This window comes from Lactuca virosa, chromosome 2 (genome assembly GCF_052849685.1).
Source record: "Lactuca virosa cultivar CGN04683 chromosome 2, Lactuca_virosa_CGN04683_v6, whole genome shotgun sequence".
NCBI classification, from domain to species: Eukaryota; Viridiplantae; Streptophyta; class Magnoliopsida; order Asterales; family Asteraceae; genus Lactuca; species Lactuca virosa.
Genome location: NC_136427.1, coordinates 39560963 through 39583384, shown reverse-complemented (window position 1 = coordinate 39583384; position 22422 = coordinate 39560963). Strand labels below are relative to the sequence as shown.

At 36.2% G+C, this 22422-nt stretch overlaps 1 non-coding gene across 1 annotated transcript; it reads right to left on the bottom strand.

Moving 5' to 3' along the window:
* Positions 1-21115: 21115 nt before the first annotated feature.
* On the bottom strand, positions 21116-21222 carry LOC145161774 (small nucleolar RNA R71). The gene has a single exon (XR_013738648.1). It is a non-coding gene; the product is annotated as a small nucleolar RNA R71 (small nucleolar RNA).
* Between the last annotated feature and the right edge of the window lie 1200 nt (positions 21223-22422).

Here is a 22422-nt window from a genome sequence, read left to right as displayed (position 1 = left end):
CGACTATGCGGACTTAGTGCCTAAACCCTGGTGACGATGGACTTCGCGTCTATTCCTTAGGATAATTCTTAGGAATGAATTAACGAGGAATAGTTGATTCTTAGGGTAGATCCTTAAGAGTAAAGAAGATAATGGGGATGGGTAATTGGGTTAACTGTTTGATGATTAAACATAATAATTATATTATTGTGGGTTGAAAACCCTATGTACTCACCAAGTTTCCCAACCTGACCCACTCAGTTCATTTGTATCACAGGTGTCGATATGAAGTTACATTACACTGAGAGATTAAGGAGATATAAATCGCTAGTGATAATGAATGTAAGTTATGTTTATGCTTATGTTTCTGTATTGACGATGGCATCCCAAAGTTTTAAAATGAATAAAATACATTTCTTCGGAAATGCTTTGATAACGTAATTATCATGATTTTTTGGGAACAAATTCCGCAACACTTTTCTTTAAAAGGTTACTCTGGTTTTCAAAATAAAGCATAAACAAATCGGTCTTTTCTGGCCGTGAAATGGGGATGTCAAAGTTGGTATCAGAGCATTAGTTTAAGCGAACTAGGAATAAGGATTTATTTCTAGACTTAAACTTAGAATGCTAAGCGATAATCGTGAGGAGTGTGTCTAATATATTTTAGGAAGTACACCTGAATAGACACAAGCACTAGCTTAATTAGGGAAGATGGCTAAAATGCTTTTATGTGCTGAAAGATTTGTGATGATTTATTCTATTGTTTGATCGGATCTATGGTTTGTTGCCGACCGGATCTGGAAATTTAATGTGTTCAGATTTCTAAACGTTTAAATATGGTATTAGAACTGGTATGTAACTTTTTGGAGTAATAAGGAGGATTACGCGTCTAAACCTTCTTTATCTATATTCTCGTCTCGATGCACTAAATGCATGCTTGCGTGAACATTGCATCATGCTGAAGACTCGTAGAGAATTGAGTAAATGGAGGAAATGAAAAGGCTTATGATAGTGAATGACACTTATCGGAAGATACCGTAAGAGCGGTATCTTGCCTTTAGAATATGTCTGATAAGATAACAGTACATTCAGTGGAGTATGGTACGTCTGACGTACATCTTCGATTGGCGGGATGGTGGAACAATTGGTGTAATTCCTGAAGTTGTCCCATCGTATGGCGTTTCCACCACCAACCAAGTTGAAACCGAATTGATGATTGAACATACGTATAGAAGAAGTCCTAGTAGACTCTAGGAAAATTTTATGATTGTTTGGACACATTTCTATGTGTTAAAATTGTTTTTGTGATAATAACTTGGAAAAAACTGCGAGACAATACTTGGGACGAGTATGAGTAGGTGTTAATGGTAGTAGAGGCCTATACTACCGGAAGCACAGGACTCACGCTTGGATCAGGGAAAGTCACAAGGTTACCAAGGAACTAGTAGTTGATTATGTTTTGTTCATGTCTATCGTTAGCATCGTTTCGGTAATGACTAAGAAGATGATTGTTAATCTGACCCTAATGGTCATATCAAATCGAGTCTGACTAAGATGAATATGTTACGTGGTTCAAAGTACCAAGATCGATGTAGCATCTGACTTAAGTCAGAAGATTGAAGTGAATGATAATCGAAACGATCAATAGAAGTATCGCAACCGTTGTTAAGGTAAGAAGCTTATAGCTAGAAGTGCTACATGCTAGAATGTGAATTATACCACATTAGAACATGAAGGAAGGTATCTTCCGTTCTGAAATTTGACTCTAAAAGACCTGAGTCTAAGCGTTGCAATATACGATGAGAGATCATTAGAACGTGACCCATCAGCCTATTGTAGAGATCAAACAACTTACCTTAAGTTTGTTAAGAAGAAGAAGGAGTCTCTGATAAAGATCGAGATTGTGACATGGAGGTCATGATATAAAATCTAACATGAGATAGAGAGTGGGTGCACGATCGAGCACTGCCTGCGGTCAAGGAGTCCAAAAGTTAGATACTCGTTTGAGGAAGGATAGAAGTTAAGATCATTACCTAAGATAAAAAGATAACGCATCGAGTCATTATACAAGCCCTTTCTCGTTGATGATTCCGGGACGTAATCATCCTAAGGGGGAGAAAATTGTAACGCCCGCAGTTTCGGGCTAGTCAATTTAGAGACAATGAGCATCAAAAATGAGTTTTTGATGGAAGATTATTTAGAAGGTTTAATCTTAACCAAGTTATAGTATATTTTAGAAGGGTTCCGTACATATAAAGAACGCCGAAATCCGAGTTATAATGAACAAGTTATGGCCGTCGAAGTTTCACGACGGAACCGCCACGACACTATGCGACGTAAATAGTGAATTTATGATAGATTGATTTTTAGCCTTAGCGATCTAAATGAAATTAGTAGTGTTCGTTAAACCGAGAGCGTACATAAAAAGAACGCCCAAATCTGACTTCGTATGAGGAAGTTATGATTTTTCGAAGTTTCGGCTCAACAGTGTACAGGTCGAAAGTCGAATTTTAGATCGGTAGATTTTTGGCCGACGCAACCTAAACGAGAATCGAAGATCTCGTTAATAGTAGCGCAACGGTAAAAAGACAGACGAAAACGGACGTCGGATGAAGAAGTTATGAATTTTTAAAAGACTTTTCCTGTCCCGGCCTGTTAAAAATATAACTTTAAAAATAAAATCAAAATTAGCCGTCGGAGTCTAAACGAAAGTTGTAGGGCACGGTCCCGCCTACGCGTGGATATAAAGATCGTCAAAAACGGAGTTCGTATGAACGAATTACAAATTATAATAGCATATTTACGTATTAAAATAAAGTATAAATCATATATACGTACATATATATATATATATATATATATATATATATATATATATATATATATATATATATATATATATATATACATATGTATATATCATTAGAAAGGTATCGACGATGCGGTTATTATAAGACTAGTGTTGAGTACTTTCGACATTTGTTTAGTACAAATATCGTTAAATCTATTTAAAATAGTATTATGAAGGGGTGTTTAGTCGTTAATATAACTATAAGGTCATTAAGTAATTATGGAGGGTAGTTTTTGTAAATTCAATTACTATAAATAAGAGCCTCTAGCTCTCATATTTCTTGTACCATTCTCTTGATTCAAGAGTCTTTCTCTTCTTATCCCCCGAGCATTTCGGTCCCTCGTGATTCGACTTCTATTTCTGTAGTTTTAGTATAGTAAGGTGAGCGTTGAAGCACTACACGCATCTTTCTTAAAAAGATTCAGCGACGAAGTTCTGCCCCTGCAGAGCTCGGCTCCTAGCTAAAACCCCATTGTAAGTTTCGTCGAAGGAAAATAAATTAAGCAAAACGCTGTCTGAGTTCGGAATCACCACCTTAACAAGTGAGTGCATAGCTACTTTCATCTTACACATAGATATGAAGTATTTAATATAAATTACGTGCTGTGAGTGCATAGTTACTTTCATCTTACACATAGATATGAAGTATTTTATATAAATTACGTGCTATGTGTGCATATTATCTGGATACTTGCCGTCTATGTTGGATGAATGATTTTTAAACTCGTTTTAAATGATTTAAACTGTATATGTATTTTATATCTACAAAATGTGTTGGGTATAACATGGGTAGATGTAATAGTTGCTGTATATCAAAATAAAATAATGAGAGACCTCGATATAGATGTTATTAATGATCCAGTCATCTAGCGGAGTATAGACGACGACCACGGACTTTTCTAGACAGTCCAGTGGAACGCTAGTAGACTCGTAACTTTTAAGCGTTTTTGAACTATGTATTCAGTAGGTATTTTTGAACTAAGTGTTCACCAGATGTTTTGAACTAAGTGTTCAGCAGATGTTTTGAACTACGTGTTCACCAGATGTTTTGAACTGTGTGTTCACCAGATGTACCCTGAAATACCCTGGCGACTATGCGGACTTAGTGCCTAAACCCTGGTGACGATGGACTTCGCGTCTATTCCTTAGGATAATTCTTAGGAATGAATTAACGAGGAATAGTTGATTCTTAGGGTAGATCCTTAAGAGTAAAGAAGATAATGGGGATGGGTAATTGGGTTAACTGTTTGATGATTAAACATAATAATTATATTATTGTGGGTTGAAAACCCTATGTACTCACCAAGTTTCCCAACCTGACCCACTCAGTTCATTTGTATCACAGGTGTCGATATGAAGTTACATTACACTGATAGATTAAGGAGATATAAATCGCTAGTGATAATGAATGTAAGTTCTATTTATGCTTATGTTTCTGTATTGACGATGACATCCCAAAGTTTTAAAATGAATAAAATACATTTCTTCGGAAATGCTTTGATAACGTAATTATCATGTTTTTCTGGGAACAAATTCCGCAACACTTTTCTTTAAAAGGTTACTCTGATTTTCAAAATAAAGCATAAACAAATCGGTCTTTTCTGGCTGTGAAAATGGGGATGTCACATATGAACTCTTAGAACACTTGTGTCAACCGATTTTGGCTAAGGGGTAACATTTATATAGTGTAGGATTCCAAGAGTCATGGGTAAACCCTAATCCATACATTTGGGTTATGATCCATATCTCATGTGGGCTAACTCTTATGGATACTTAGATAAACTTAGCCCATCATGGATCAATAGCCCAAACAATATATATGTCACTGATTTACATAATCAGTCCCCCTTAATTTAATTAGTCTCTTTTGATCACTAAATTAATTCCAAATTAATTCTTGATCAATACTAATTAAATATTATGATTTCTCAATTAATATATTATACTTGTAATATATTAATAAATCATAAATAACCTCTTTCTCAAATATCCATCTTATCAGATTGTTCCGGTGAAGGCAATCCAAATGGACCATGCTACTCTCGGGTCAAGTACATACCAATTATAGTTATGGGCTTAGACACCTAATCCAACAAAATATTCATCAAAGCAGAGAAAGAATTTTCATCAATCAAGAGAAGTATACAACAAATCTTCTTGAGAAGTTCGGAATGACGAATAGTTCAAAGTTACGAGTACCGATGGCAGTTGGAACAAGACAAAGTCCATCTTTGGATAAACCAGCTGTTGATCTTACATTGTATCGAAGCATGATAGGTTCGTTATTATACCTCATGGCTAGTCGACCTGATATTATGTCTTTTGTGTGTAATTGTGCTAGGTACCAATCGAATTCCTCGAGAACCTCATATTACTGTTGTGAAGAACATTTTTCGCTATCTCAAAGGCACAGTTCGTTAGGATTGTGGTATCCTTCAAAAACAGGGTTTTTCATTCAAGCATTTTCCGATGCGGATCTTGGTGGGTGTCAATTAGATCGAAAAAGTACAAGTGACAGATGTCAACTTTTGGATGGGAAGCTCGTGAGCTGGAAACCGAAGAAACAGACATGTGTTTCGATTTCCACAGTAGAAGCAGAATATGTTGCTGCTGCAGCTTGTACTTCTCAAATTATATGGATTCAAAGTCAACTGCATGATTATGCAATCAACATGAAGAAAATTTTGTTGTATTGTGATTCACAAAGTGTCATACGCATCTGTCACAATCCTGTGCAACATTCGAAAACAAAACATATTGCTCTTCGCTTTCACTTTATTAAAGATCATGTTGAAGATGACAACATTGAAGTTCATTTTGTAAAGACAACTGATCATCTTTCTGATATCTTTACAAAACCATTAGATGAAAAATCTTTCGTAAGAATAATGACGGGCTTAGGAATTATGGATGCAAATTCAGTTCCAAGACTGATTTCGTTAGAATGACAAGCCAAAGTGGTGGAAAGATGTCGATTAAGCGGTTACTGTTCATTATTCAGCGGTTACTGTTCACAGTCACGCTTCGACATGATTCGCTTTCGGCATCATGCACAATGGTTTGACAAAATCTTTGCTACTTTTGTCATTTTCTTATTTGCGCTAATTAGGTACATTTCGATTATTGTTTGCAATTTTTCATTAAAAATCAAAAACAGCAAAAAGATTTTTCATTTTTGTCTTTCTTCTTCAAAATTCAAAAATATGAAAAAGATTTTCATATATTTGTAATTTTCTTTCAAAAATCAAAAATCCAAAAATATTTTTGTTTTCTTTTAATTTTTCTTATATAGCTTATTAGCGAAGATTCTTGTTGGTTCATGCCTGCTGCTTTAGGGAAAGGTATATCTTTGAAACTATGTACTTGTTAAGATGTCCTTAGAAGCATGTTGCAGCATGTAGACCAAAGCCTCCATAACTCAATGTGTTTCGAAGCCTTAATGGATCTCTCATCACGAAGATTCCTTCCCAATCAGGCTATATTCACATTAGTTCCTGAGCTACCTTACTCTTCTCACAGGAGTTAAGAGTTTTCTGCTTGGTCCATTTATAGCAGAGGTACTTTCGATTCTTAAAGTTCTTTCACGATCACACACAACGACACATACCCAATAAATCTCTGGTCGAACCCAACCAGGTTATAGGTATGTACACATTTTGTGTTTATGATCTGGATTCATGAGACCATGATGAAAGTGAAACCTAATTTTTCGAACCATTAAAGGAATTGACGGGGAACTTTGTTCTAGATTTTAACGAAACATTTTTTCCAGTACCACTTTTCGATACTCCAAATCATATTCTTTCTTTTTGCGTGGTCTTGATAAAATGGTCGAAACCCACGACATTTTTACCCAACAAGATCCAGGAATAATTTTCTTTTGTGGAATATGATTTCAGTGTGAGTATCAATCTGATTCTTTGTTACTTGATAAATTTTTCGAAAGCATACTTATTCCTGACTACACTGGTCAAACAGGTGATTTCGTTTACAATTTATCACTCTTATGTTTAGTTGCGATATCTAACAAAATTTTCAACCACCCATGAATCTTTATAAAAAGATGTCTTTCGATACTTCTCTACAAGTATTCAATTGTAATTCACGGGAAATTACACAAGCATTTAGTCATCTCTCTTGATGATTAGCGAAGTGATCTTTGCATGGGATCTTACTGCATTTGTGTCGAAATATTTTTGACATCACAGAACCAAAATTTTCTTATTTTGTTTCTTATCTTTTACTTTGGCAAACTTTGCACTCATGAAATCCTTGAGGTTCTGAGTAATACCAACTCAAGCTGAAGATTTTGCAAGTCTGGCAAATGTCTTCGCTTTTAAACCCAGAATTGAAAGAGCCCAGCCTCCATTCCGAAGGGTTCATTGTTGGTCCTTGTCAGTTGAGTACTATCGAAAAGACAGTTGATGTAACGGTTTGGTTTCTATGCGATTTCCAAGGCAAAAAGTGATCATTACTTTTTAGACGTGGATACCTTTACGACTATAAGCACGATTTTCAAGGTGAAACGTGGCATGAATTTAATAGAAACCGTTTGTAATTCACATTTGTTGTACGTATAAAAAGGGATTTGGGGATTCCTTTCTAATTTTACGCTCACATACTTTTCTCAAAAGATTTTTGCCCTTTTCTCTCTGATATTCTTCAAGCTTTTCAAAACCTAACAATGACGACTAAGCAAGTTCAGCAGTCTCAAACCAATGAATACGTTTCTTCTCAACCCATCATGAAGATTCAAAGCACCAATTATCAAGTTCAATCCGATGTTTCTGTTTATCCAGAAGGGTTACGGATGTTAATCGTTGCTCTACAAAATTCGGTGTTATCGACAACAATGTTTAGTTCTTTTTCTGTACCGCTATCCTGGTTGTCTCTTGCTGGTTCTACAGCAACTTACAGCAAGACGATGAAGGTTGTGACGTTCCAGATGATTAATGACAAAAAGTTCAAGTTAACGAAGAAGTTTTTTGCTCAGATTTTGAATATCCCCAATGCTGAACCTTTCTACAAGGTAACGAATGAACAAGTCCTCTATATGTTCAATGAGATGAGTTACCAACCAATGCTTACCAAAATCAATGATTTTATGAAGTCTAAGTTACCTTACATATGGTATTTCTTATTTGGCATTTATCTTCGATGCTTGACGGTTCGGAGTGTGGGGTTAGATAAAGCTAGACTGGAGGTTTATGCTTTGGTGGCTGGTATCTACTATGATTTATCAGTGGACTATGCAACTCAGCTTTGGGATGAGCTTGTGAAGAGTATTGGGAATATGAATGCTGTAGATGGGATTTATTATGCTCGATACTATATTCTGATTATGCAGTTTGCCTATGAGAAGGAAGGTATTCAAGTACCTGATGACGAAGAAACAACTGAATTCTCAATGTATCATTATCCTAAAACCGTCGAAGATAATCTTGATGTCTTTCCAACTGTTGCTCGTATCCCATATGCGATGCTTCGAAAAGTTGATCCAACGAATCCCATATTGGTAGCTTACTTGCAGACTATTAATCCAACAATTGAGACTGGAGTGTTGTTGCAAAAGTCCAATGAAGGTCCTTCGAAGAAGCGTAGAGGATCAAAGAAGGATGATCAGGCTAGTCCCTCAAAACCTAGTCATGTACCAGTTGAAAAGTTGGCTAAGCCTATTATGAAGAAAGTTATCAAGGAAGTGAAGTCTTCGAAAAAAGTCCTAAGCCTGTTGTTGAAGAAACCTCAACACCTTCGAAGGAGGTAGTACCTTCGAAGTCAGGTGTGTTGAAATGGTTGAAGAAAATGGCTCATAAACCACGCCATTCAGCTGAACGATCAACAAGTTTTTCACCAACACTTACTCGTAAGCCTCAACTTAATAGAAAGGGGGTTGTCATTCACAAAATTCCAACACCAGCATCTCCATCATCGAAGAAAAGGCGTGTTGAAGACATGGCAAAACAAATTTCCAAGAAGCAGAAGAAACAAATGAAGCTTCGAATTGTTGAAGATTCTATGGATGAGGAAATCGTTCCTGAATCTCCATTTGGAGATGATACAATGGCCAATTCTTCACCTAATAGGGGTTCTCCTATAAAGTCGAATGTCGAGGAGATTGGAAATCTTGATGGCACTGTGAAAGCATCAAATGTAGACACAACCATTAATCAAGGTGAACAATCAAAGAATTCTACTCCTGCGAAGACTATTGTCATACCACTCGGAGTGTCAAAATTTTTGAGGAGGTCCGCACTTCAGGCATCACTGCAAACATATCTAATATGGACGCAAATGTCAATAAGGGTGAAGGAGTATCGAACGAAGAAACCCAAGGTAATCCTAATCTTGTTATCTCATCTTCTTTCGACACATCTGGTGTTGATGCTACAGTCTCTTTACCACCATTTCATATTCCTACTTCATCCAAATTACCTTCATCAACCCACTCACCTACCTTTGATAACATCATGCAACAACCCATCACTTCCTTATTCCCATCCCAATCCACAGAAGGTCCAAAAATCGTTTAGGATGATGAAACTGATGATGGTGAATTCATGGGTTCCTTTGTTGATATTGAATTCGACTCTGAAGAAGAAAACATACCCGATCACATGTTGATGTCTGGGAAGAAATTTAAGACTCTAAATCGGAAGCTTAATTCACTGCTACAATTACAAGAGGATACAGGGGGTAGACATTCGGTTTCTGGCATAGAGGTGGATGTGATGCTGAAAGCTTAAGAGCATCGCATTCAGAATAAACTTGATCTGGTGGACAAATGCAAAAAGTTACGAATCCAAGCTCAATCAGATAAGTTTACTGGTGCACTTAGTGACTTGAAGGTAGTTGCGAAAGAACGACATGTTCTTTTTATTCAAGATGTCAAGACTGTTCGAGAAGATGTGAATAGAAAAATCAAAGAGTTATGAGCTGATATGGAAAAGGAGATTAAGGATTTGACTCACAATTATTCTTCTCTTCTCACGAAGGTTGATATAATTGATGAGGCGGTAACGAAAGTGGTTGAATGCTATAACTCCTTGATTCCGAAACTTGATAAGAAGGCTGAGGTTGATACAAAGAGTTTTGGGAATGTTGATAAATTGTTGGTGGATTTGAAAGCATTAGTTTCTCAGTCTGGTTCATCTTCATTATTCACTCCTGAGTTCTTAACTCAGAAGTTTCGCTTGTTAGAGTCAACCATTCACAATGAATTGGCTCCGCTTGCGAAAATTATCAATTTGATGCTAACGGATGCCCCGCCTGTTGTCACAGGGGTGCAAGGGTGAGAAGGGAGGAATGTTGGCATAAGTAAAGGCGAAGGAGGTTCTGGAAAAACAGGTGATGATGCGAAGGTAGTTGGAAAGGTTAGAACTACTCAGATTCCAGTGACAATACCGAAGAAGACTGATCCAATAATCTCAACAACAACAACAACAAAGCCTTTGACAAAAGGAATTGTAATTGGAGGTTCAAGTTCTTCTTCGAAACTCAAGCCTACTGAAGCAGATAAAGGGAAAGGAAAAGGTGTAAGTGTTGAGCCTTCGAAAGAGGAGAAGAAAGCTGCTTTAGAACAAGATATGGAAAAATAAAGGCAGATACAAAGCATTCTTCGACTTCGTGAAAGTGATCCTCCAGGATTGGAGAAGGGTGATCCAAAGAAGCTGTATAGCTATGAGAATATCGAGGCAATAGTTGTTTATGGTGAAATGCATGACTTTGAGAAAGTTCCAAGGAAAAGCTATGCAACGGAGAATACTGATTTTAATCAATTGGACTTTCCTTTTAACAAAATGTTGTTCATGGCAGCCCAATACCAAATCATCGACAAGTTTGAAGACAAAGAAGAGTACAAGAGGTTGAAAATTCAATTTCATTTTGTCCTTGGAAAAGAAGAAGAAGTCTGGTCACTTGTCAAAATAGTTCGAGTTCTTAGTATTTCCAAAGATGTTTTATTCGAGGGAGTATTATAGAATTTTCGCTATCATGTGGTCAGAGCAAGCAATACTACATTCGACTTTTCGATCGCTGAATTCCCACTCATGAATCTACACGACTTGATCACAGTTGCAAAGATTATTAAAGATACTGGTGAATCGAAACTCCAAGGAACAAGCAAGGAGGATTATTTTCTGGGTCTTGCACACGTCAAGCTTTTCATCGATAACTATTATGACTGCTTAGATTTGACTGATGTTGAATTGGGTTTGGCAATGGGAAAATAAATTACAGTGCCTTAGTCATTGATATGTGCATATTCAGCCTTATATTTAATATAGATTTTTATCATTTATTAGCTAAATATTTGCATATTATGGACAAAAAGGTACTTAATTATCTTTGAATTGTATTTTCAGTCCAAAAGAAGTACTCGGAAGCAAAAGGAAGCAGGAGCAACTATCGGGAAGCTGTGGAATGAACAAAACAAGAAAACACCAAAAAAACCACAAGGGACTCGGCGAGTTGGTCACCGACTCGACGAGTCGCCACGAAGTTTCGCGAAGCAGAAGAAGTCCTTGACTTTCCGTACACGGGAATTTAATGATGGACTCGACGAGTCAGTCTTGGACTCGACGAGTCGGGTCGAATCTATAAAAAGAGACCCTCAGAACGATTCACGTTTTGGAGAGAGAACCCTTGGGGAGAGAAGCTGCGATTAAGAGCCAGAGGAGACCTGGAGAGTGAAGATCCAACCCTAGATCCAATTTCAAAGGAGAATTAAGGCACAAATCATAACTCTTTACTTAGATCTTTAGTTTTAATTATGTTTAAGCTTTTAGAATCTGTGTTTGAGTTCGTTTTTGTTGGGTTTTGAGCATTCTAGCACTCCTATGGTGTACATGCAACCCTATAAACCTTGGATCTATGTTTTCTCTATTATACATGCAAATATTAACTATTCCAAGGTTTCATCCTAACTAGCATATTATGAAGCACCTATACTACAAAGTTCTAGTTAGATGACATACCTTTTGATGTAGCTTGATGTCTTCAAGCTTTAAGAGCTTAGCCCCAATAGTGTGGAAGCCTCAAATGGAATCACAAATCACCAAAACACCTTGGAAGAACTTGAGAGAATATGTATGCACACTAAAATCGGACCACTCTTATTTTCACACACTTGTGCCAATTTTGTGAGCCCAGGACCCCTTTATATATTATGGAGGATTAGGGTTACATCCATGTAAACCCTAACACCCATGACCTTTCATTTACATAGGATCCATGGGTTAAAAGCTCCATGGACCATCCATGAAAGCTTAGCCCAACCTAAATGAACTTGGCCCATTCCATATATATAAGAGTCCATATTTAATTAGTTCTTTTTGATCACTTAATTAATTCTAAATTAATTCTTGATCAATACTAATTAAATAATATGATTCCATATTAATATATTAGAACTTATAATATATTAATATAAATCATAAATATACTATTCTCAAAAGACTATCCATATAAATTGTGCCGGTGAAGTGCAACCCAAATGGACCATGCCGGGTTGGGTCAAGTACATACCAAATATAGTTATGGACTTAGACATTAATCCAACAGTCTCCCACTTGGATAAGTCTAAAACTATTATTGAGTATGACTTCAAAACCTAACTAGCAATCGTAGCTCTTAAAGCCGCTGTCGAACTCTGACCTTGTCAATGACTTGTCCATTAGATAAGGGATCATATATTCCTCCATTCTAGATATCATATGGACTGAGACATGGATTATAATCATTCTCTCTGTCCATTTGTTATTTCCCGATTTTCGATTTATGATGACTGACTGATTGAACAAATCAAATCAGTCCTGTCTTGGCCAAGCACTCACATGTGTCATCACAAAATCATCGAGGGGCCCACAGATATCGCTTTTATCCCGAAGGTAAAAGGAATGGATAAACTTCGACTCATATGGCTTGTTCTACTACTTGTTGAATCATACACAAAGGCACGTTTTATAACATCGAGTTACTAAATGCGTTTTCGTGCAATCAATGTATAACCAACTCATAGTAACAAGTCATATCTCTAGGTTTGAAGAATATAAGATATTATCGTCTCATGATCACTCGTGATAAAATCCATGAAGTGATTCAAATGAGCGCGGGTTGAATCCAATACTCAGAACTTATGAGCACTCATGAGTGTTGTAGCACCACTTTGTCCACCAACTTGGACCTCTACAAACCAACCCATGACAGTCTTGATTCATATCTACTTCCAACATATGACCGACTGTGGATGGTTTGAATAACTTAATCATTCAGGAAGAGCGACTTAGTTATTCTGGAAGTCAAAACATGCAAAGTGAAACACAAGAATAAATGAATCAAATATGGTATCAAACCCTATGAATATAAATAAACACTTTTATTTATCACCATACTGATTACTCATTATTCATTGTTTCGGTTTTATCAACTTTATACTTGAATTAAAAACACTAGTTGTCCCATGCTCCAAGCATGTACACTATGTTTTTCTTAAACAATAGCTTTGCCATACACCAAGTATGAACGCTATGTTTGTCTATGATCCTACTTTGTGAACTAGATCGATTGAACATAATTTCAATGATTCTCTTTTCACACTCCCAAATCGTTATCGAAAAAATGTAAGAATTCCAAATTCCTATCATTTATCGAAATCTGTTTAGATTTTATACTTATATGCACTTACCCTCTTGTAATGAATGTGTACAAAGTCACAAAACTTGTTAACAGTCATTACAGGGCATTCCAATGAAGATCAACTTCATGGAAATTAAGTCTCATATTCAAAGTACATAGCTTTGAACATGCTTCTTGCATTAAGTTTTTCTAATCTTACACAGATAACTTCCACCTATGGAGACAACTCCATATTCCCATTTTGACTACCCCTTTTGAACAAGAGTTGCCTCTTTTCAGATTAGGTCAATATGGTCCTTCCAAAGTTAACACTATACTTCCAACTGTCCTTGAGCAACCAATCTTTGGTAAAGCCTTAGATTGTCCTCGATAATTGCTTAATCACTTTAGTCATATCCATTTCTAGATATTTTCCTCTTAATGCCCCCGGGCATTTGGAAAATTTAGAAAGGATGAATATTATAGCACATGCAATCGTTTCTGTACCCAAAGCAAATGGGACACGATTCATGATGTCTCACACAAAGACATGATTCTAGACCAGTCTTTTGCTACAATATTTTTTATTTGCCCTGTTCTCAAGATTTGACTATGAACATGGATGTCGTAATCATAATCGAATTTTGAGAACGCAATATATAGAATTTCCTTAAGTTGAACCAATCCAACATGAAATTCATAAATATATTCTTGACTAAAGAAGATTAAAATCTCAATCTAAGCTTAAAATCTCACTCTAAGCCTTTTAGAATTGACATAAAGTATAATATCCTCTCCCTTAATTATAGCAAAACAACTTTTTCAATCCCTGCAACCTCACGAATTGAAACTTTTGTTTTCTATAATTAACATTGCTAACTTGCAATACTTATCATAATTATCATGCTCCCACTAACATGATGATTATTAGCATAACACTCATGCTCCCACTAGCTTTGACATGTATCCAGAAAACAGCTGGACTTCTAGAAGTCAATACTTTATTGACTTTCTTACCAAAGTTCAGATTTCTGATACTAGATTGCTTTGATAAGACTTTATCAAAATCATAAACCTTATTTTAGACAGCTCACAGGTGTGTCTAAACAATTTCAGAACTATGAAAAGGGATGTCGTAATCATAGTCTCAATTGTTTATATTTTTGCCATTTCTCATAAGTCCATGTTAGTGTGCCGGATAACCATGCACGCTCCACTTAACGACTTTGAGAATGCAAAGATTACAATTGCTATCTTACTTAAAATCTACCTGGTGGAAGTATTTCCTCACCATCATTTTCATGAATCGGAGAGAAACCTTATGACCCTTAGATTTTATGGTGTATGTGTTCTTATCCATGTGAATCGTCAAAACCATAGTCACAAGACAAGGATAATGACAAATCCAAACTCATATGGACTGAACTTATGCAATCTTAACTTCTTGCCACCTGGCAGTACAGGGCCTGTCATTGCTTCCAAGTTGTTATGCAACCAATTGAGAACTTTCAGAACTCCTATGCAAAGCCAACTTTAACTGGAATGGGCACAGAATATGTCAACACGATAGGTTATAAACCTCAAGTCGTGTGCTAGTGAAGAACCACAGGTTTTATTCTTGATTAGTTCTTGAAATTCTTTTTAGGATCTTTAAGACTCCCACTATCCTCTTGACATATAAGACTATCTTGCCAAATATTCAAGAGATAGTGCGGATTCTTTATCAAGACAAACACTTCACACAATTGGCCTTAGTTGGTCTTTGTTTTATCCAAAACATCACAACTTACCAATTTCAAATGTACAAGAGTAGGACACTTTTACTCTTACATTTGACAAGTGTTTTAAACCTTTCTTTAAGATATGTCACTCAAGTTACAATCTTGGAGTATGACTCTAAGAATTGTTTTGGAACGAAGTATGACTCATCTTCCTGATCTAACCATTTCAACAATTCATGACTCCTCTTCTTAGTCATAAGAATGCACTAAGATGACCTTTAGAGGACTAATTGTGATATGATTTCTAAATCATTAAGATGATCAGAAACATGATACTAAAGTACTCTCCCATCTTTTCAGATTTGAGAAACTTTTATCTTTCTGCCTAATTTGATTCTTCCCATTCGTTCTGCCATACATTGAGACTTTTCCAATGTTTCAGAATTATACTTAAACTTGTAAGTATAACCATATTTACTAAACTTTAGTAAATCAAATAGTCTTAACGAGCTTTGTGGTGGACATGACCAGTGCACAAGAATGTGTACTCGATCCCTTTAGTCATTCACTTGACTCACACATCCATGTGAACAAGTAATTAGTCTTGATTTTCCAATGCTTGAAAGTTCTCATTCATCATACTATTCAACTTGCATGATTCCAAGTTTCGGTCCAATTGAAACTTGGGTGATGAGGAACTTTCCTGATTTGGTAAATTTAGACACTACCACAAATGAAAGAATCAAATCCATTTTCCAATATTGCTGTCAGTGGAATCATATAAGCAACAATTTTCCACAAATGCCATTGTAAGGATACTTCAAATAAATAAAATTAAACAATTTTCTTTTATTTTAAAACTTTTCGGAAAAACTTATCCTTACAATCCACATGGAAAATTGTTGTTATCTATTTCTTAGCAATATATCATAACTTCTTAAGCAACTGCTCAATATTCTGATGCGATTGAAATCCACCTTCGCGATCAGAATCAGCATATACTTCCTTTAAGATTTCTCTCTATTCTTTGATTCTTAAAACATCAACATGTGACCCAGTCACATCATGTAATGAGGATCTCAGAATAGAACTTAACAGAGTTAGATAATGGGCTCTACCTGATGTAGAGTCAAACTTATTGACTTTAACATCCTTAGGTAAATTTGACAGCTTTACAATCAACGCCCCTTCCTTTGGCAAAATAAACATATGGACCCTTTGGTAATGGGACTATCTCAGACTTACCTTTCTCTTTACCATTTTGTCAACCGGGTTGACTATGGCCAATCCCTTTCCATTGGGAAGAGAATGCTTTTTCTGGATTTCCAGTGTCACCATTGTCACTGTCCATAAAGTTTTTGGGAAGTTGATCTTCTAATCAAATTTGCTTTACTATCGTTCCAAATCATTGCTGATTCAGCAGCACCAAGCAAATAGATATGATCATTAAGGTTTATGTCATAGTCTGTTTCATAGTAGTCCCAAAGGAACTCACTATGTGACTTAGAAAGTGATTGAACATCCAACTTTCTCAACACTTTGACACCAAACTCTCCCGGCTTGTCAATATGTGACTTTATCTCTAAGATGTGATCACACATAGACCTTGCTTGCCATTAGGGCTTGAGTGACCTTGAACTTGTGGGTTAGGGAGAATAATTGGAGGAGGTAGAGGAAGTAAAGTTCCAAGAGATTTGGGAAGATCATAGATGTCTAAACCAGACATCAACAATGGGAGAAATTCACGTAAAGTTGATTTAAGTCCTTAATATAACACCCAATATGATATATTAAGGCTAGGACCCAACAAACTATTTTATAACTTGGAAGGGGGATGCCGTAATCCAAGCTATAAAATATTTGAAGGTAGGTGAATGACGATTCACCAATTTCCACCAAGATAAACGAAATGTATTATTAGGTTTTAATTGGTTTTGAAACTCCTAGATTCTTTTGAGATTCATTGAACTTTTCAATGGCATGTTTCAATCTCGAGTGTGCCCTTCAGGTTTTGTGACTGGGATGCCGAGGATCACAAAACAAGGTGTGAAGTAACCATGCAAATATACTTGGTACCCTTAATATTTACCCCTCAATCGATGTGCCGGTTAACCACACACGCTCCAACGATACTATGATAAACATTAAGTTACCCTTTGCCTACCTTGTTAAGTCCAGGTTAGTGTGCCGGTTAACCACACATGCTCCACTAACAGCTTAAACAAAGTGCAAAGTGTAATTTCATGGATTAGCCCCGTATTCACATTTTCCTAAGTAACTAAGATTGGGAATTTATAAGTGTTTAGTTACTTAGTATTTATCACTATACTTATAATGAAGGGAGAATTATAGTCCTTGTCCTACCTGTTCGGCTAACGACCCTCCACCGGTCAAGGAAGCGGTGAGTGAGAGTGGACACCCATTAAACTGCCATTTTATAGGCAGTAACCTTATACCCCCCTTATAGATCGGCTTTGTGAATGAGGCCTACTAATGGTAAGACGACTTGCTCTTATACATATAATATATTAAACTTTTAATATTATAATAGTATAAGGGTGTATTTTAGACATTTAAAATACTTGGTGGTTTAATCTATTAATTAAACTAGACTTTTAATTTAATTAAACTCAAACTATATATTTATGGATTAATAATACTCTTTTAATTAAACGCTTTAATTAACTATTAATAAAGTCCCTAAGAGTTAATTTGAACTATTCAACAAAACATCATAATTCCAATTATTAAACTCAAAATTAAAACCATTTAATTAATTGTTTAAGTTATGAACCGAAGAGTTTAGAATTTAATTCTTTTTTTCATAAAAAACTTTTTTCAAATTCCAAAACTTGAGGGCAAGTTTTGTAATTCTTGAAAACCTTTGGATTCCATAACTTATGGAATTAATGGTGTTCTATGATGAAACTTTCCATGTTCCATAACTTAAGAACAAGTTATGGAATTCTTTAAAATATTAACACCAAATTTTGTAACTACATAAAAACTTTGAATCAATTTTTTTTTTAAACTTTCATATCCATAACTTATGGAAGTTTCAAAAACCCTTAAGATCACAACTTTAAAAAAAAATTTGAGCTCCAAAATTTTATGACAAAATATGTAACTCCTTAAAACATTTAGATCAAACTTTTAAAACTAATAAAATAATCATATCATTTTATCTTTTACTAAATTTGACCTAATTCAACTCATATAACAAATGATTCAAATTTTACAAATAATTCGTTTTTCACAAAACAAGTAATTATCTTAAAATTTGACAAACGTCACGTTTTTTTTTCCTTTTTTTTCCAACTTGAAAATAAAACATTTGCATCAATATAACAGAAAACAACCCATGGCTCTGATACCACTGTTGGGTTTTGAGCATTCTAACACTCCTATGGTGTACATGCAACCCTATAAACTTTGGATCTATGTTTTCTCTATTATACATGCAAATATTAACTATTCCAAGGTTTCATCCTAACTAGCATATTATGAAGCACCTATACTACAAAGTTCTAGTTAGATGACATACCTTTTGATGTAGCTTGATGTCTTCAAGCTTTAAGAGCTTAGCCCCAATAGTGTGGAAGCCTCAAATGGAATCACAAATCACCAAAACACCTTGGAAGAACTTGAGAGAATATGTACGCACACTAAAATCGGCCCACTCTTATTTTCACACACTTGTGCCAATTTTGTGAGCCAAGGACCCCTTTATATATTATGGAGGATTAGGGTTACATCCATGTAAACCCTAATACCCATGACCTTTCATTTATATAGGATCCATGGGTTAAAAGCTCCATGGACCATCCATGAAAGCTTAGCCCAACCTAAATGAACTTGGCCCATTCCATATATATAAGAGTCCATATTTAATTAGTTCTTTTTTATCACTTAATTAATTCTAAATTAATTCTTGATCAATACTAATTAAATAATATGATTCCATATTAATATATTAGAACTTATAATATATTAATATAAATCATAAATATACTATTCTCAAAAGACTATCCATATAAATTGTGCCGGTGAAGTGCAACCCAAATGGACCATGCCGGGTCGGGTCAAGTACATACCAAATATAGTTATGGACTTAGACATTAATCCAACAGTTTTTACCTTAATCATGAGCTAAAACCTTTATAGCTTCTGTTTGGGGAGACAATATTGATACTATGGTTTGATTTATGGTAGGATTAGTTTTATATTGGTGATCTTGTTAATTTAAGCTTGTTAAAGAACCTTATGTGTGAATGAAAACTATTTTTCTGTTAATAGGAAGATAATTAAGTTGCATGAACATCTCTTAATTGTTTACCTCGTATAATTTATGTGAACACTTTATTATATGACTAGGATTAGCGAATGTGAAACTAGGATTAATAAGAAAATAGGTAAATTTACGTGTGAGCTTGTTTGATAAACCAACAACAAGAGGCTAATTGAATTACCAATTTGATTAACTAATTACAAGTCTTACTTAACCCGAATAAATAACCTAGGAAATCAATTAATTTAGACAACTGGCCACTACTTGAATTAGTTTATTTTCTAAGGATTAGCGATAGCGAATGTGAACCTAATCACCTGAATCGGTAGCCAATAAAAAGTTAGTCCATTGCACTATTACCATAAAATCAACCATAGGATCAATTGAGTCGAACCTGAACAGAAGTCCCTTTAGATATTGAATTTAGTTGGTCTTTGCTTGCTTAGTTGCTAGTTAGTAATTTAGTTTAAGTGTTAGTAAGTTTCTAGTCGTGTAAAACTAGAGAAAAACCCCTCTTTTATTATTTGTTAGTTTGTTTTTAGATAATTTTAGTAATTAGTTTAATTGTCGTTCCCTGAGTTCGATACCCTGCTTACTAGATCTATACCACCAATTGACAGGTCCACTGCCCTTTTGTGTGATCAAATAATATTTTAAAAAGTAGGAATAAAACTAGTTAGTTTCACACACATCAAGTTTTTGGCGCCGTTGCCGGGGAACGGTTCTAATTTTAAATTGATTGCTATTGTTATCGATCCTTTGTGTGAGATTTATCTTGCACAAAGTTACTGCTTCTATTAGATTTAACATTAGGTTTTAATTTTAGCTTTAAGTTTTTAGGAAATTTTAGTTAAAATTTTTTGCTGTTTTTACACTGAACTCGCCGAGTCCATTCGAACAGACTCGACGAGTCCATCGCTGAACAGCTAATTTCGTTTTTAGTTTTCTTTTGTTCTTTTTACGTGTGTTTTTCTTTTTGTTTGCAGGACTTTTATGACCAGAGGAGGAAATACACCTCTGATCCCACCGTTTGACGACCCAGAAGCAACACTTAGAAGGAACAGAGGCATAACGATTGGAGATCCCGAAAAACCGAAGAATTCACCGCTAAAGAATCTCAAATCCGTTTTCAGCAAGAAGAAGGGCAAGAAAGTCGGAGAATCCAGCACCTCTTTGGCAAGCGACGACCCAATCAAGGAGGAGTCCGAGTACGAAACCGAAGGAGAAGAAGACCCTACATTCGGGCACGATTCCGATTCCGACGACGAATTAGCTATTCCCATGGCTAACATCGATGACGTCCCCATGGGGGAATGGAAGAAGAGGATATGTGATGACACCGGCCCGGGACTTGTGCAACCCGCAATTCCAGCATCTGCCACTTTTGAGCTCAAGGGTCACATCCTTGCTCAACTCAAGGAGATACCCTTTTACGGAAAAGACCACGAAGATGCTTATAAACACTTGGATGAAGTCAATGATGTAGCTGATTACTTTAATGTTCCAAATGTGCCTCGCGAAACCCAGCTGCTTCGTATGCTTCCAGTTACATTCAAGGGTGCTGCAAAAGATTGGCTCAAGTCACTCCTTCCCGGATCCATCACTACATGGGTCAAGATGAAAGAAGAATTCATTGACCAGTTTTGCCCACCTTCTAAAATAGCCAAGTTGAAGAAAGCTATAGCCAACTTTGAACAACAACCCGGAGAGTCCCTTTATGAGGCGTGGGAGAGGTACAAAAGTCTACTAAGGAATTGCCCACACCATGACCTTAATAGCCAACAAGAAGTCTCCATCTTCTATGATGGAGTCAATGTTACAACTCGACAGCTCCTTGACTCGCAAGGACCCCTCACAAAGAAGGCACCCCCGGTGATAAAGGAATTGATTGAGGAGTTCTCTAAACATTCTAGAGAATATCACAACCCACGAAATGAAGTAAGTAGGGGGGGTAGTGAACATGGTTAACGATGGCATGGCGGCAATGATAGCTAAACTAGATAGTTTAGATAGGAGGATGACAAAGATGGATCAAACAATCCATGCTATTCGGGTGGGTTGTGAAAATTGCAATGGACCTCACCTTACGAGAGATTGCGACTTGGACGAGAATGGAAACAAAAAGGCGCAAGTATGCTATTCAAGCGGTGATAGGTTTGATTATGATTGGCGGAAACCGAAGAAAGAATGGCTACCCTATGATGAATACAAGAAGGCAAAGGAGGAGAAGTTTAGACAACAAGCAAGGGGTATATACCAAAAAGAGGAACCAGTGCAAGACAGGAAACCCAACTTGGAAAAAATGCTAACAAAATTTGTAGCTGCTTCTGAGAAAAGACACAATGATCACGATGCTGCAATACAAGAAACAAGAACTATACTAAGGAACCAGCAAGCATCCATTCACAACATCGAGAAGCAGATAGGACAGTTGGCTCAACAAGTTAATCAAAGACAAGCGGGTGAACTTCCAAGCAACACCGAAAACAATCCGAAAATGGCGCATATTAATGCAATAACAACTAGTTCTGGGAAAATTTTCACTCCTCTGACCCCTGCACAGAAGGCCTCAACAAAGGTGCAAGCAGAAAAGACAGAATACTCAAGTTCAGCAAAACCCGACTCGACTCGCCGAGTCCATCTCACGGACTCGACGAGTCCAAGGACTGATGACAAATCTGTTGTTTCTTTAAAGCCTTATAGGCCACCTTTGCCATTCCCGATTCGAGCCATACCTGATGAGAAGGTTAAAGAATACAGAGCTTTCATGGAGCATTGTCACACCCCGCTAAAGCGGAAACACGAGGCGTGGCAGTATAAAGGGTTTCATAGCAAAAGTTGAAAGACAACACCAACCATAGTATTAAAAATCATTACAATTTTACAATGGGTTTGAACAACTTTTAAAAGAAATTACAATGTAAATTGAAATACAACACATGTGAATGCTCCTAAAAGTGAAGTGTCCCTAA